Source organism: Bufo gargarizans, chromosome 3 (assembly GCF_014858855.1).
Source record: "Bufo gargarizans isolate SCDJY-AF-19 chromosome 3, ASM1485885v1, whole genome shotgun sequence".
Classification (NCBI taxonomy): Eukaryota; Metazoa; Chordata; class Amphibia; order Anura; family Bufonidae; genus Bufo; species Bufo gargarizans.
In genome coordinates, this window is record NC_058082.1 from 186,720,663 (window position 1) to 186,737,543 (window position 16,881).

The 16,881-nt window shown below is 42.0% G+C and overlaps 1 long non-coding RNA gene across 1 annotated transcript; it reads left to right on the forward strand.

The window, feature by feature from the left end:
• Positions 1 to 1,141: 1,141 nt before the first annotated feature.
• Positions 1,142 to 5,853, forward strand: LOC122932126. The gene is made up of 4 exons (XR_006388280.1): positions 1,142 to 1,200; positions 1,765 to 1,835; positions 4,053 to 4,097; positions 5,671 to 5,853. It is a non-coding gene; the product is annotated as an uncharacterized LOC122932126 (long non-coding RNA).
• Positions 5,854 to 16,881: the final 11,028 nt, after the last annotated feature.

Consider the following 16,881-nt stretch of genomic DNA (forward strand, 5'->3'; position numbering starts at 1 on the left):
TTGGGTGGAGCTGGGTGTTTCCCTTTGTTCCTTTCTTGCATATGGATTTTTTCCAAGGCACTTGACCTTGGGATCTTGGCGGTCTCCCACGATTTTTTTTCTTTGAACTCTTCCTGGTACTGGAGCCTCTCTTCTCATTTGCTTAGTTTTTCTATCTACCATCTCATGCTATGGCCTCTCCTAGTCCTGTTGGAGATAGTCCAACTTTTGCATGAGATTTCTCTTACCACCTTCGGAAACTGCTTTGGGACGCCCATGGTGCTGTGTCCCCCAATGACATTAACGAGAAAATTGGATTTTTGTACTTACCGTAAAATCCCTTTCTCATTCGAATCATTGGGGGACATAGATCCCATCCTCTGTTTTCACTTCTTTTCCTGTCACCGGGCTGCTGTTCTTCCTTCCTTTCCCAATCCAGGACATGTTGATTCTTTGCTTTTGTTTCTCTCTCCTTCTGCTATTGGTACAAACTGATTAGACTAGTGTCTGTAGAGAGGGTATAGCCCACCTGGCCGGAGCCAACCTTTTTCTTATTTAGTGTCTCCTAGTGGTAGCTGGGCGTATACCCATGGTGCTGTGTCCCCCAATGAATTGAACAAAAAAAAAGGAATTTAAGGAAAAGTATAAAAATTAAATTTTTATCCTTCAACACCAAAGGGATCTTGCTGCAGGGGAAGTTTCCTGTGGTTTGTACAGGTATGTGCTTCATGCTGTATGCCTGTATCAATGTGAGGCACATGGTCATATTACTTTAGTACCTCCATGTACCTCACATTAATGATGTCATACGCTCCAATTCACAAAATAGAATAAATCATCACTCAAAATAGAATTTAAGCAAATATCTTTATTTATTTAGTTGGGTAATTAAAGGCCGCAATGCTTATTACTTAACCAATTAATTATAATCTGGTTAATCCAATTTATTCTCAAATATAAATAAGTAAATATTTAAACCAATAAACCATATAACACTCAGTCCACTCAGAGAGTGACTTAACCCCCGTCAATAAGCAAAGCGACAAAATAAATAGGGAAGGGAGGGAGGGAACTTGAAAAATACTTACGTGAATGAGCCAAAATCGTTATTTTCTGTTCTTTTATAGGTTCTCAAACTGGCAGTTAAAGTGATCTCCAATCAAATTTGAAGATATCAGCGCAAGCACCCACAGCATCTGGGTTAACCCATTCTTCACATAGGTAAGTAAATAATATAATCAACATATTAACTGTAATGTTAGGTGCCATGTCATCATGGCTCACCACACTGAATTTATCAGTATGGTTCGCTCCATGATGTCATACGCTCCAATTCACAAAATAGAATAAATCATCACTCAAAATAGAATTTAAGCAAATATCTTTATTTATTTAGTTGGGTAATTAAAGGCCGCAATGCTTATTACTTAACCAATTAATTATAATCTGGTTAATCCAATTTATTCTCAAATATAAATAAGTAAATATTTAAACCAATAAACCATATAACACTCAGTCCACTCAGAGAGTGACTTAACCCCACAACGCCACATAAAAACAAGTGGCCCAATAAACATTGCAAGCCTTTAATAAAAACCATTATCAATTATGTTCTGCAAATCTGAAATGAATATATCACATCCAATATCAGAAAGCTGATCATCCTTTTCTTGGTAAAGTCCTCTAACGAATCCTTCTAATTCAACATGTCTGTAATTGCCATGACCAATTTCCTTCAAATAAATCTCCATTTTTTTTATTAATTCTTTTCCTAATTGTTTCCAGAAAGGATAACTCAGAATTGAACCAAGAAAATTTTGGGATGATGTCAGAAAATACGAGTACAACACCATCAAGTAAGTAGCATATTTTACATAACAATTCTTTTAATTCATAAATTAACAAATGCGTTTTGATTTTTCCCAAATCAAACGAGCCAATATGTAAAATAAACAGGTCAGGTTTCGACATTTTTGAATATATAAGGCTGACATTCTTGAAGATATCAGAAATTTTAAGGTCAGCAAAGGAAAACCAGTTTATGGAAAATTCTGCTGAATAACCTAAATTAACAGTAGAATGTCTAAAAGCAGATCTTCTCTCAGCCAATTGAATCAGTTCATCACCAAAAATCCATACAACTTTTGAAGGTCCTATATCAATAATGGGGGATTTGAGATTTTATTGTCTGCAGCAATCTCGCTTAATCTTAGAGCAGCAAAGAAAGCTATAGAAAATGCTGCAGAAAATAAATTGGTTTCATATTCCGAAGAACAAACTAATACTAAATTACATATGACCTTTTGTAACAATTCAATTAGATAAAGGGCTGGTCTTAACATTGTGGACTGACTTTCTTTTGATACCTTTAATCATTAGTTTAATGATAAAATTATTCAGAATAGAGCTTTCGCCTTTTAATTTAAAGAAAAAAGAAATGCCCGATAATTTTTTAGAAATAGAATCGGCTTGTAAACCGTTGTTGTAAAGATATATAATAAATTTGATAAAATTCCCTAAATTAAAATCAATGTAAGAAATTTTTTGAGATATGCAGAAAAGCTTCCAATCCAACCATGCGGCAGAATATGCTGCCCATGTATTCTTGGCTAATGAACCAAAATTAAGTTCATTAGTTAATCCTCTGATATCTCCCAAAGATGAGTTGGACAAGGAATTCCCATTCGGGAAGCTCGAGGTGTCATTAAGAAGAATTCCTTGAAGCGCTGTCGGGACAAATAATCAGCAATATAATTAGTTTTCCCAGAAATAAATCTAGCTTTTATCCAAATGTTAAATTTTAGACATTGAAAAACTATCTTACGCAATAATGAAGAAACTAACGGAGACTTTGAAGTTAAACAGTTTATGGAAAAAACTACTCCCATATTGTCCGACCTTAGCAGAATTCTCTTATTCTGAAACACTGAGGACCAAATTGTTAGAGAAACTAGAACTGGAAATAATTCTAGAAAAACCAAATTTTTTGAGTACTTGTTATTAGTAATCCAATTTAAAGGCCAACGTTCGGCAGACCAAAAGTTGTCAAAATAAGCACCATATCCAATAGCACCAGACGCATCTGTATAAAGAGACAAGGTGTCTGAGCCAACAAACTCTTCCTGCCAAATGGTGTGACCGTTAAATTCACATAAAATTGCAACCAAACTGAAATGTCATCCTTTAGTTGTTTGGTGATGCGAATATGGGATCGAGGTGAGGACTTACCTGATGTGGCAGCATACAATCTTTTAGAAAAGACCCTTCCCATGGGAATCACACGAGAAATAAAATTAAGAGAACCTAAAAGAGACTGAAGTTGTTTAAGCGTAATTTTTTCTTTTCCGGATATGCGAGTTAATTGTTGAACAGTATTCTGGATTTTTTCCATTGGTATGCTAAATTCCATTGTTACTGTATTTATATCTATGCCCAAAAACTTGAGATTCGTAGTAGGATAGACAGTTTTATCTACAGCTAATGGAATGCAGAAATATTTAGCTATACCAATGAATCTATTCAGAAGATTCATACAATCATCCGAATCTACACGACCTATAAATAAAAAGTCATCGAGATAATGTAGTAAAAATCCACTACCTGAGTGAATATCCATAACCCAGTGTAGAAAAGTTGAAAACGCCTCAAAATAAAAGCAAGATAGGGTGAATCCCATGGGAAGGGCCATATCATAAAAGAATTTATCGAGAAAATAAAAACCCAAAGAATTATAACCGATGGGGTTTATAGGTAGTAGTCTGAAAGCAGATTTAATGTCAGCTTTGGCAAGAAGAGAATTGCGGCATGCTTTTTGTAAAAAAGACAAAGCTTGATCAAATGAGGAGTATTTCACACTGGCTTTATTTTTTTCCATCTCATCGTTAAGGAACTGAATTTAGGATAAGATAAATTGTGAATAAGACGAAAAGAATTTGGTTCTTTTTTAGGAACTAAAGCTAAAGGAGATATACGAAAATTCAAGAAGGGGGGAGAATCAAAGGGACCAGCAATCCTACCTGCCAAAATTTCAGATTCAATTTTTTCTTTAACAATGTCAATATTTTGTTTTACAGATAACGCATTTTCAACTAGAATGCAACCTGGACCCACAAATTCAGGTATGAAAAACCCATTGGTAAAACTGTCAATTAATAAATTAGCCATCTGAATGTTTGGGTAATGACCTAGCCACTGAATTATTATTGGCAAATTCAGCGGAGTCACCTTGTTTAAACGATTGAATTTCCTTGTTAGAAATTGGGAAGTGAATACCTTGTTTTTTAAAACATTTTGAGGCTGAATGAGAACCGGCACAGAAAGAACACTCGTGTCGGTATTTGCAATTATGTTGCCATCTGCAATGCGACTCGTTAAATGCGAAACAGATACCTTTTTTGACGTTAATGAAATTGGGTTGACGAAAAAGATTGTTTTTGTTAGGGAGCATTAAATTCAACCAAAGCCCGACATCTTTACTACCCCAATTTAGATTCGGATATACTGCAAGTTTCTGACGAAAGGATTCGTCATACAGACACCAACCCATTCCGCCAAAATTTCTATATGCCTCCAAAATAGTATCTACATGGTAAATTAAACCAGTACAAAGACTAGGAAATTTTTCACCCAAAACTGCTGCGTATATATTAAATGCTTGCAGTCAGTTAAAAAAGGATTTCTGGTGTAATTTTCTATTTTCTTCAGAATCTGATTTTTTGTCTTTCAATAATTCACTTTTTAAATTCTCACTAGATGAAGGAAGAAGAGAAAAAATTTCAACATATTCTTTTCTCCAAATTTTTTCTTTCACGCTCAAGGGTAAATGAAACCCTAATGGAGAAATTTGACACGCCAGAACTTCTTTAACAGATGTCTCTTTTATACCTGAGTTAAATTCAAGCTCAGGAATTACTGCCATTTCAGGGTTAATATTGGACATTTTAGGTACATTAGTGAACGGTTGAATGGTTGAATTAGCAGCAGTCAGACTATTAAGGGTATTAACTTGACTGACATCTGCTAATCCAGACCAAACATTTTTTGGTGACTCATCCTTTTTAGATAGGTAAAGTAAAAATTCATCAAACAACTGAATCTTCAATTTAGAAGAATCAATGTCAAGTGAATTAATCTCTTGATTAATAGTGCCCTGCGGTTTGCAGTCACTTAAAAAGTTATAATTCAGCTCACCAGAAGCAGATGATGTAGGAGGATGATCAACTGTTGAAGCAGGTGATGGCTCCTGAGTGACAGTTGAATGCTGTTGAAAATGACGCCGTTGAATTTTCCTGCTGGCTCGGCTTGAAGATAAGTTGGTTTTCTTGGTCTTAGAAGGAGGCGCATATTGTGAAGGGGAATATGCCCTCTTGTCTCTCCGCTGACGTTTTTTAATCGGCGAGCGGGTCTCAGGTTTTTCGCGCATGCGCAAAAAATTATCGCAGGGAGGATCGATCAGTTCGGCGCTCGCGCCAGGTACTGCGCAGCAGACGGGATTAGAAGATAAAAGAAGCTCTTCTTGCTGGTCCGGTCCTTGCTGTAAGCACTTCCTCAGCCATTCTTCTCCCCCTTTGCTTTCTGCTCTGAAAATAAGTTGTTTCAACAGATCTTCCATGACACAGATGAACGCAGGTCTGTCTCTTGAAAAATACTTACGTGAATGAGCCAAAATCGTTATTTTCTGTTCTTTTATAGGTTCTCAAACTGGCAGTTAAAGTGATCTCCAATCAAATTTGAAGATATCAGCGCAAGCACCCACAGCATCTGGGTTAACCCATTCTTCACATAGGTAAGTAAATAATATAATCAACATATTAACTGTAATGTTAGGTGCCATGTCATCATGGCTCACCACACTGAATTTATCAGTATGGTTCGCTCCATAGTAAGAGTGACCCCTTCATGTGCCTCATATAATGGGCGACATGGGGTTGATGATCGTGTCACTTGCTATTAAGAACGCCATATGCTTCTTATTAATAGTAACGCCATTATGTTCCTACTCACATAATGGACACCATGCGATTAATGTAAGGTACATGATGGGGTTACTTACTATTAGGCCCCATGCACACGGCCGTGTGCGGGCCGTGGAACCGCGGCCTGGATCCCTCCTGAGAGCAGGAGCTCACAGCGTCACTGGTTGCTATGACGCCGTGCGCTCCCTGCTGCCGACACAGTACAGTAATACACTGGTATAGATCATACCAGTGTATTACTGTATTGCGGCGGCAGCAGGGAGCGCACGGCGTCATAGCAACCAGTGACGCTGTGCGCTCCTGCTCTCAGGAGGGATCCAGGCCGCGGTTCCACGGCCCGCACACGGCCGTGAAAACACGGCCGTGTGCATGGGGCCTTAATGTGAGGCATGGAGGTTCAAAATGAATATTATGTACCTCACATTAATAGTAACCCCATTATGTACCTATGCACTTAATTGACAACATGGAGTTAATGTGAGGCACAGATAGGGTTATATATTATTAATGTGAGGCAAATAGTTTCACGTTACTTGTAAGTAATTCCGTCATGTGCCTCACATTAACCAGTTTTCTGGGATTTTGATACTGGTGACTTATTCTCAGGATACGTAATCAGTATCTAATCAGTGGAGGTCCGACACCCGGGACCCCCAGCAATCTTCGTGTTTACCAAGGTCCAACTTGATAAAGCCAGGTGCCTCACATTAATTGCAAGTAATCCATCATGTACCTCTTCACATTATGGGCAACATCGGGTTAATGTGAGTTGCATGATGGTTATTTTACTATCCTCCTCTTAGTGACCACACATAAAGGGGTCTTAGGCTGGGCTGGAACCTTTTCACGGCGGCCCTGTCTAAGCGCTGCATGGGTCCCCTGTGCAGCGGGGGTAGGGCTCTCAGATGAGAGACGTGCTCCTACTCTAGCAGTCCGGACCGACAGGAGTGACTATCCGCTGTGTTTAGTCCGTTACATTCTGCAGGCAATGCTGGTGCCCACCCTTGTAAGCGGTGACAGAGGGAGCGGACTCCCTTTGTCTCCTATTGGTACCCCGCAAATGCGATTGTGGGTTGCTCATGTGTGCATAGGCTGGCTGGGACTTGGTGTAGGCCCCAAGCCTGCTTTGAATGTTCTCAAGCAGGCTGTGCCTCTCTGGCGCAGCCTGCTGGTCAATGTCAGTATAGCACTGACATTAAAATGCAATGCACTATAGCAGTGATGGGCAAACTGCGGCTCTCCAGCTGTTGTAAAACTACAAATCCCATCATGCCCTGCTGTAAGCTAATAGCTGTAGGCAGACTGGGTATACTGGGAGTTGTAGTTTTACAACAGCTGGAGAGCTGCAGTTTGTCCATCCCTGCACTATAGGAACAGTGAATTGTATTTTAAAAGCGATCAAAAGATCACCTGTTATAGTCCCCTTGTGGGACTATTAAGTGATTTAAAAAAAATAAATAAAAATGGAATAAAAAAATATGCTTTTTTCCTTTGAAAAAAATTGGTTTCGCCACATCTGTAATGACCCGCACTACAGACATATCATGTATGTTATCCCCTACAATGAAAGCTGTAAAAAACAAAAAATGCCAGAATTGTTAATTTCTGCTTAGTCTCCACCAGATGCCTGTACAGGCAATTTTACTCTCTAAAAAAAGTCTCATGAATATTTCAATGCATGAGAATTTCTCTGGTTCGGAGCACTGTATGGCCGCATGCTGATCAGTCCGTGCTGTCCACACCATTAATTTTGGCTGCTTTGATGCAGCCTTGCAGATCGACACAGGAGCCCGGTACTGACTAGTCGGACTTCCACTGTAAGGAGACGTCACGGTTCATTTCTCCAGTGGCTCTCCCTCGTCCCCAGGGTTCTGTGCTCCTAGTTATAAATGTATACAGACTTCATTGTTCACTTACTAAAGTGTTAGTAGGGGATATCTAATAACTATGTATAAATATATCAGGGGTCAGTACAGAGATCTATCCCATCATCTATTTATCCCCAGGACTGTAACTGTGACGAGGGGACATCCTCTGTGTCTGGAGGAAAGAAGGTTTGTACACAAACATAGAAGAGGATTCTTTACGGTAAGAGCAGTGAGACTATGGAACTCTCTGCCTGAGGAGGTGGTGATGGTGAGTACAATAAAGGAATTCAAGAGGGGTCTGGATGTATTTCTGGAGCGTAATAATATTACAGGCTATAGCTACTAGAGAGGGGTGGTTGATCCAGGTTTTTTTTCTGATTGCCTGATGGAGTTGCGAAGGAATTTTTTCCCCTAAAAAGAGGAAAATTGGCTTCTACCTCCAATTTTTTTTTTTTTTTTTGCCTTCCTCTGGATCAACTTGCAGAATAACAGGCTGAACTGGATGGACAGATGTCTTTTTTTCTGCTTTATAAACTATATTACTAGTTTGGCCTCTCAATCCTTTTTCTGACACCCAGTCACGTGACCTCTGATGCAGCTTGGTGTTCCGACTGCCGATCACTTGACTTTCTCCCCTTTAAGCCCCCTTAGATGAAGCATGCCCATCCTTTTTGCTTTTTTTCCCCCCACAGCCGTCAGACAGGATCTCTTGCCACATAACAGATGCTCCACCCCCCTAGATGGACCGTGTTTGAGCTTGGATCAAGTACCTGCTAATATCACTTGAGACACGCTGATATATAATGTTGACATCAATATGTGTTGTGTACAAGTTACCTTTCATTGCACATTTTTAGGGCCAGGATTGCATATTGTATATTATTCTACCTATTTTATCTATGTTGTTTTTATATGTGTGATTGTATTTGCTGTGTGAGCTGTTTATTAAAATAGGATATCCAACTTCTGTGGTGCCGCTTCTTGTTTATATAAATCAAATTAATATTGTCTGTGACCACCCTTTGCCTTCAAAACAGAACCAATTCTTCTTGGTACACTTATACACATTTTATTTTAAAGAATTTGGCAGGGAGCTTGTTCAGACATTAGAGAACATCTTTTTATGTGGGCTTGCTTGGATCCTTCTGTCTTCATGTAATCCCAGACAGACTTGATGTTGAGACCAGGACTCTGTGGCGGTAATATCATCACTTACATTATTACTTGTTCCCCTTTAGGGCCCATGCACGGGCCATTTTTTGCGTTCCGTGTGCGGTCCATATGCGGAACCATTCATTTCAATGGGTCCGCAAAAAAACGGAATGTACTCCGTATGCATTCCGTTTCTGTATTTCCATTCCATGTGTTATTATTGTCCGCAAATCACATTCCATGGCTCCATTCAAGTCCGTATGTCATCCGTTTTTTGCGGATCCGTGATTTAGAAATGCTAGGCCCAGCCTACTTGTGCCATGTGTTTGGTGTTTACAAATATTACCAGAGCACATGTCCAAGTGCTGAAACAGGCCCCAGCATGTCTACCTTGCCTGACAACAAGCAAAATTGATGTTGAGCAGCTCATCTTGCTGATACAAGAGCGTCCCGAGCTATGGGACACCAGAACGGATGCATATCATGACTGCATTACCAAGGAGCGAGCATGGGACGATGTGACTTGGGAGATGTTGGACAGAGAGTGGGAGAAGGCCAATGCCTCCAAACGTGGCAAATTAGGTAAGTCAACCCATGCGGATGTGTTGTTTACCAATGTGTAGTATTTTTAGGTTAACTTTGATGCAGTGGTGTATATATTGGCGAAACAGGAAAATGAGGACATCTCTTTTATAAGGGGCACCATGAGGATGTTTTATACAACACTGAAATTACACTTAATTTCAATGTCAACGTCCACAGCACTATATATTGTTTTATTACATCAGCCATGGCCACCGGTGGCTCTCCTGCTGTAGTGAAACTACAATTGTCACCATGCCCTGCTGTAGGCTGCTATATTTCTTATGTGTGGACATGCTTTCAGTTGTAGTTATTATACAGCTGTCGAGCTTCATATTGTGTATCCATGTATTTTAAAAATATAACTGGTGGCTACTGTTTTATCCCTGTCACGTTTCCGTAGTTATAACAACCCTGCTATCCAGCAGTGGCGGCCATGCTTGCATAATATTGTAAAACCTGCCACTCTCTGTTGGCTGGGACCACTGGAGGTGGGATAGTTCAGCTTGTTTTCCTGTATTGGTCAAGCGTGGTCACTGCAGATGGATTTCATGGTTTTTGGAACCAGAGAAACAAGAAGTCTTGGAAGTTATGTTAACATGAGGTCAGCCAGCATATCAAGATATAAAAGTTACTGTACATGTTATCAACTAAAATGTATTTGCATGTATAAATGTTGTAGTAACCATGTTTTTGCATGTGCTTTTATACATGTTTTTAGATATCTTAATTTAGAAAGGTTGTTAAGTAATATTTCTACAGTCAAACATGTCAAGACCCGCTGGCAGTCCTGCCGCGACCAATACCGCCGGGAACGTGTGCACTCAAGTGGCCATAGGTAGAAGCCCTATCTATATACAAGGCAACTCAGTTGTTTTAAACCAGTTCTGGACCTTAGGTCGTGAGCATCAAATGTATTTATTATTTATAATGTAATTGTATTAATTGTAAAAAAAAAAAAAAAAAAAAAAACTTGCTTGTGGCATTTCTTTTGTAAGATAGTTAACATCACAGAAGTAATGTTTTGGCCTAGGCTAAAACTAGGCCTGGATTGCACAAGGTAGGTACACGTTATTCTCTGGCGGTTATATACTGCCCTTGTCAACACCATGCTAGAAGAAGTCTTCCATCTACTATTGTTTCTCCTTATATATGACCTGCACAAATGGCTGACATTAGAAATGGGTGAGGAGAGCGATATGGAACATCCATCTGTGCAGGTCCCTTTAACAGGTCGTCAACATTGCTAGGCAGAAGTCGGTCTCTACCATAGTGTGGACAAAGACAGTATGTTACTGTCAGTACTGAAACAGGCCTTGGCCTCTGCAATGCAGCACATTGCAAATGGGAACAATGGACCAAGACAGGAAAATACATTATGTACTTAGTTTAGAGTACATGGAATATGAAGGGTGTTTTTTTGTGTTCAAAGTAAAACGCAAACACTTTTTTATGACCTTCTCCAGCCTTTTCATATCGATTACCGATCCTGAAAATACTTAGTCAATATCTTAAAAGTCTACTGGACCCATGTAATCTAGTGTTGGTTCTGATATGTTGTTTATATTTCCGTACACTTTTATATATATATATATATGTACAACTTTTTTTATTGACATTGATCTGTCATTCAACTGCACTGTTGACAGCCTGGAGGAACAGGGGGGCCATGCCTCAAGCTTCTGTGAAGAGGAGCATGTTGCTGCTCCCCTGGAGTCCCCTTGTCCTGGGCAAGAAGAGACCGTAGCATCCCAGCAGATGGGTCGGACCGAGAGGGAGGAGTCCTCTGCAGCAGATATACTATCAATCCCAGAACCCCCAAGGAGACAAGCAACGCTTAGAAGGGTGGCGCCACAACCTCCCGAACCTGCCTCAAATACTCGAGCACTGGTTGATAGTCAGGTGCTCGAGTATTTGAGGCAGAGACGGGCAGAAGGAAAGGAGCAGCGTATGCTCTGTGGGCTTGTTCCACTTATAGAAACATTAAGTTCCAACAAACAAGATATTTATGTTTCTATAATGGCTTCTGTGGCCACCATTTAAAAAAAAAAAACTCTTGACCCCATTGAAATTGTGTGTGCGGTGGATAACATTAAATACAGAGCTTTAATGTTAGCCACAGAAGCACAACCTGGGCCCAGCATGGTGTCCCAACAACCTAGGGCAGGGATGGGCAAACTGCGGCTCTCCAGCTGTTGTAAAACTACAACTCCCAGTATGCCCAATCTGCCTACAGCCATCAGCCTACAGCAGGGCATGATGGGATTTGTAGTTTTACAACAGCTGGAGAGCCGCAGTTTGCCCATCACTGATCTAGGGCAAGCTCCTATTCACAACCCCTATTTAGGCAGGCGCCAGAATTTATTCCTTGCCCCCATTATCCTGGGCCCAGGATGAACTACCCACCACCAAGTAATGTGCCTGGACCTAGTGCACAGGGGTCTTTTATGCGTGACCTTATGCAACTGTAAATTTTGTTTTTATATTGTTAGATGTTAATATTTGCTGAATATTAAGCAATTTTTAAAAATACATTTTATTTTGCATATAAACACGTAAGAAAAGTTACATGTCTTGCGATTTATTCAATGTTTGTGCAAAATAACAACTATACAACTTTCCATGTTTTCATTACATCCCAACAGTAGAAACATCATACACATTTATAATTTTGTTTAATCCTTCCAACTAGGGCTGTGCATAACGTTTTAAAAGTCGGCACTGCTCAACCTGCCGCCCTCCAGCTGTAGCAAAACGACAACTCCCAGCATGCCCTAAGAGCTGGAGAATATCCAGCCATACTGGGACTTATAGTTCGACTACAGCTGGAGGGCAGTGATGGCCAGTTTGCAGTGTTCGCCAGCGAACACATACGGGCTGCCATCTTTAGTAAGGTAGACTCACCCGTCCTGCGATGCACAGGTAAGCCCTTACCTGTGCCTGTGCTGAGAGCCGGTCTGAAATCAAATGCAGTCACCGGGAGCAGGAAGTTCGGAGAACATCCGCCGGGGGCCTTCATCAGTCTGTTCTCAGAACTGCCTGATCCCGGTGACCGCATTTGATTTCAGACCGGCTCGCGGCACAGGTAAGGGCTTACTTGTGCATCGCCGGACGGGTGAGTCTACCTTACTAAAGATGTCAGCCTGCATGTGTTCGCTGGCCATCACTGCTGGTACACAGGATGGCCAGACGTTCTTTACCAATAACATACATATGCAACATCTATTAGCAAAATGTTGTACGTGCTGAGATAATCTCCAAATCCGGGACCTTGGACAGCACCGTCACGTATTCTGCATGCCTAAATAAAGAAAATTTGTTGAAATAGGTATTTAAACATATGGGCATGTATGCAAACATTACATAGGTCATAAACATATCATTATAAAGATGTATTAGAGGGTTTTAATCGACAAACATTTGAAACAATCTGTAGTCAGGAAAATGTCAAATATGACATATTTGTAAGACATAGATGTTTTTAAAATTTGCATACATTTTAACCCCAGGCCAGAAGCCCACGTCAAGGGTCCTCTTTGTCTTGAGTCCCACCACTCAAAACAAAACATCTAGAAAATAATAAATACTAAGATAACCAGAGTCTAGAAATATTCATAGTCTGCCATGCACCACGTCCATCTGCCACTGCAATGCACCCTCAGGACTTGAAAAATACTCTTCATAGAGGGCCCGAACTGCAAGCCCTGCAGTTCCAGGTCGTCCATGAAGGGCTGGTCCAATCCTCCAGATGAAGATGTACCAGATTTTAATAATTAAACTTCGGAGGGAGCATCATGAATCCTGACAAAGTTATGCAGGATCACACATGCTTTAATAACCAGGGTAGCATTGTCTGACGCCATCTGTAAGAATGACATTAATACTCTCCACTTCTGTGTGAGTATTCAAAAAACACATTCAACATAACGACGGGCTCTACTCAGCTGATTAAAATACATCTGCTATCATCCAGGTTGCGTCTGGGGAAGGGGCGCATGACATGTGGTGCCAAATCTAACCCTTCATAAGCCACAATTACAAATAGAGCCGGTGGACCCACTGAACCTGGCAGCATTCTGGGCTCTGGGAGGGCAAGATGGTTGGCTTGAAGTCTCTCACGCATTCTAGAAGAACTGAAAATGCACGCATCTGCAGTGCTCCCATAGGCCCCGATATCCACAATTATAAACTTGTAAGTACTGTCAGCCAAGGCCATCAGCACTACTGAAAGATATTATTTAGAGTTGTAGTACCAGGACCCTGAGTGAGGCGGCTTCTTAACACGTTTGTGTTTGCCATCCAGTACCCCAATGCAGTTTGGAAACTACGCATCCACATAGAAAACGCTCAGCAATTCGGATCCAATCCTCAGCCTTGGGGGCTGGCATCACCGCTTCCCGGAGTCACTGACAAGTCAAGTCACAGGTTTGACGAACTACCTGAGAAATCGTTGAGTCTCCCAGCAGGAACTCAAAACGCAGAGATGCAAATGAATTCCCGGTTGCCAAAAATCTGAACTACACAAAAAAATATGTAACACAGATATACTGTAAGGGTCCATTCACGCGTCCGCATCCGTTCTGCAATTTTGCGGAACAGGTGCAGACCCATTCATTTTCAATAGGGCCGGAATGTGCTGTCTGCATTTGCGTATTCCGCACTTCCGCGTCCGTGCTTCCGTTTCCGCGAAAAAATAGAACTTGCCCTATTCTTGTCCGCAATTGCGGACAAGATTAGGCATTTTCTATTATAATGTCGGCGATGGGTGGTCTACAAATTGCGGAATTCACATTGCCATTGTCCGTATTTTGCGGATCCGCGGAACACTTACGAACGTGTGAATGGACCCTAACACCCACCATTTACATCAAATCTAGATATGAACATGATCACATTGCAGCTACACTATCACACATATAACAAATTAGAAAAATACTACGATGTAATACTTTGCACATTCAACAAAATATAAATGACAATAAAAATACATACTTTAACGCCGCGATGAGCCGTTCCTCAGTAGAAATGAAGCGCCTCATGTTTGTGTCCTGGTATGTGAGGCCAGGGTGCAGAGTCAAAGCTGTTCACAGACATACGACAATACCCATGAAACTTCTCAGGATGCTGTCGCAGATCCATGTACAGCGTGTGCAAATGACCCTTCCTGCGCCGCTGAGAGACAATTGGGTGAACCCAATGCCTCCTCCTCCTCGGTTCCACGTTCAGCATAGTTGGCTGCTGTTCGTGTTCCTGAGAAAGCAGCCAGCACAAGAAAACCAGTACCTTCTCAGCCACGATACACAGAAAATTTTAGCCAGAAACCAATGTCTGCCAAACACAGGATCGCAAGTACGCTCTCAATGCTGCAACAAGCTGCATAAAATGGAGTCACAACAATCACATGACCAAGTTAACCACCACCGTCTGCCCGTTGACTATAAACGTCCGGGAGGTGAATCTCTCTCTCTGAATGGATGTTTCTGAACGTCCATTCAGAGATGACAGCTGCAGAGCGGGTTGTCCGCTGTCAGTTACAACAGAGCAACCTAGAGGCAGGGACAGTTCCCAGGTGCGCCTTCATTCTAGATCGCTGTATATGTAGTGTCCCACTAGGTAAAGGTGGGCACTGCACAGGTTAATGTGTTTCATTGCATTGAATGTCATGTGCATGTTTTTCCCTGTATTAGCTGGGTGTCAGGCCTGTCAGGGTGTAATTTAGCCTCCCAGACGTTAGAGGGAGCTAGAGAGCCCTAGATACATATAGGAAGGCCCAGACAGGAGAGAGTTAGTTCATTCCAGGGGACTAGAGGAGTGACTTCGTCCACCTGAAGCTCCTGAAGCTAGGATTAGCTCAGTAGAGGCACCCCAGTGGCAGGACAGAACCTCCTGGGAGAAACCCACAGTCAATCAACAGCCAAGTGAGGAAACTCCAGGGTAAGCTAAGTAACCCTGATGGGCAGATGCAAATAGAAAGTGCAGCAAGAATCTAATACCTGAGGAAGATATAATTACCAAGGATTTAAGCCACCCTTTAGGCATCCGGGCCTTGGGAGATAGAGCCAGAGCAGGAGTTCTAGAAAGAACAGTGTACACTAATTCTGAGGAAAGGTACAACCTGCTTCTGAGTGCATTGTGAATTTACCCTCTGCGTATCTTGCATAATTATTACCTGCCGTTTTGTGAATAAGCCTACTTGTGGAACTGTGATTGAAAGATTGTACTACTACCTGCTGTACAAAGTTGAACTGTTCAGTAAAAGTAACGTTTGGTTCACTATTCTACTTGTGCACCTCCATCATTCTAACTACCAACCGGTGTGCCACCGTCCAAAGGCACTGTCGTCACGAATCCAACAGGGACCTCGCCCCAGGCACTCAAAATACCCGTAACATCCAGGGCACCTCATCCACCATCAGGCCTGGTCCCTATATACAGAGTGTGCCCCAGAGGAACCGTGTCTACCTCTCCTTCACTGCCACGCGCCTGCCCAGGGTTCTCCAATACAGTGAGTAACCCTCGATTGCCCATAACCGTGACCTCACTTCGCTATACCCTGCAGGTCTGGCGTGTTGCATAAATTGGCGTCATGAACAGGATCCGAATATTCCTGCGCCATTGCGGATTTAAAAACTGTGTGCTGTAAATTGTCTTAAAGTGACAAGCCCCAATTGTTTTATTGAAATTTGCTGGGCCAAAGTGAACTGTAATAATTGCGGTGTGAAGATTGCATTGTATGGACCGTTTTCTGCCGATTTGAGTCATCGCTTGCTGTCAGTGAATAGACAGCCATATTGCCCACTTAACCTGATCGGATTACAAGTGCGCCTCGTGGAGCTGTTTGGCGCGAAAAAGAGGACTTTGGCGCGAAAAGAATCAGGCGGAGCCATCGCCCAGCCAACGAGGAAGAAGAACGCAGCCTACCTGAGTCCCGGAGCTACGAGAGGCCGCGCCCACTTGCTGATGCGGTACGCAGGATGTCCGACACCCGTAGCTGCGCATCTCGCGAGACCTGGAGCGAGCACCACCGGAGTAAGTACCGACTTCAAAAACTTTTGCCGGCTTCTCCGCTACATTTAAAGGGCCATACCCACCTAGCAACGCCATGTCCGCAGCTGAGGAAATCGGACAGGAAGCCCCAGTCGTGCCTGCCGAAGCATCCGCAGTCGACTCTAGGGCCCCTGCCGCCGCGGCACCGCCCAGCCTGATGCCGCTAAACATGCCGTACTATTTCGGGGCCCCCTGGTTCCCACGTTATTCAGGGGAAGCCCACAAGTTAAAAGACTTTAGGGAACAGATACTGGCCCTGTTCCGGCTTTATCCCATAA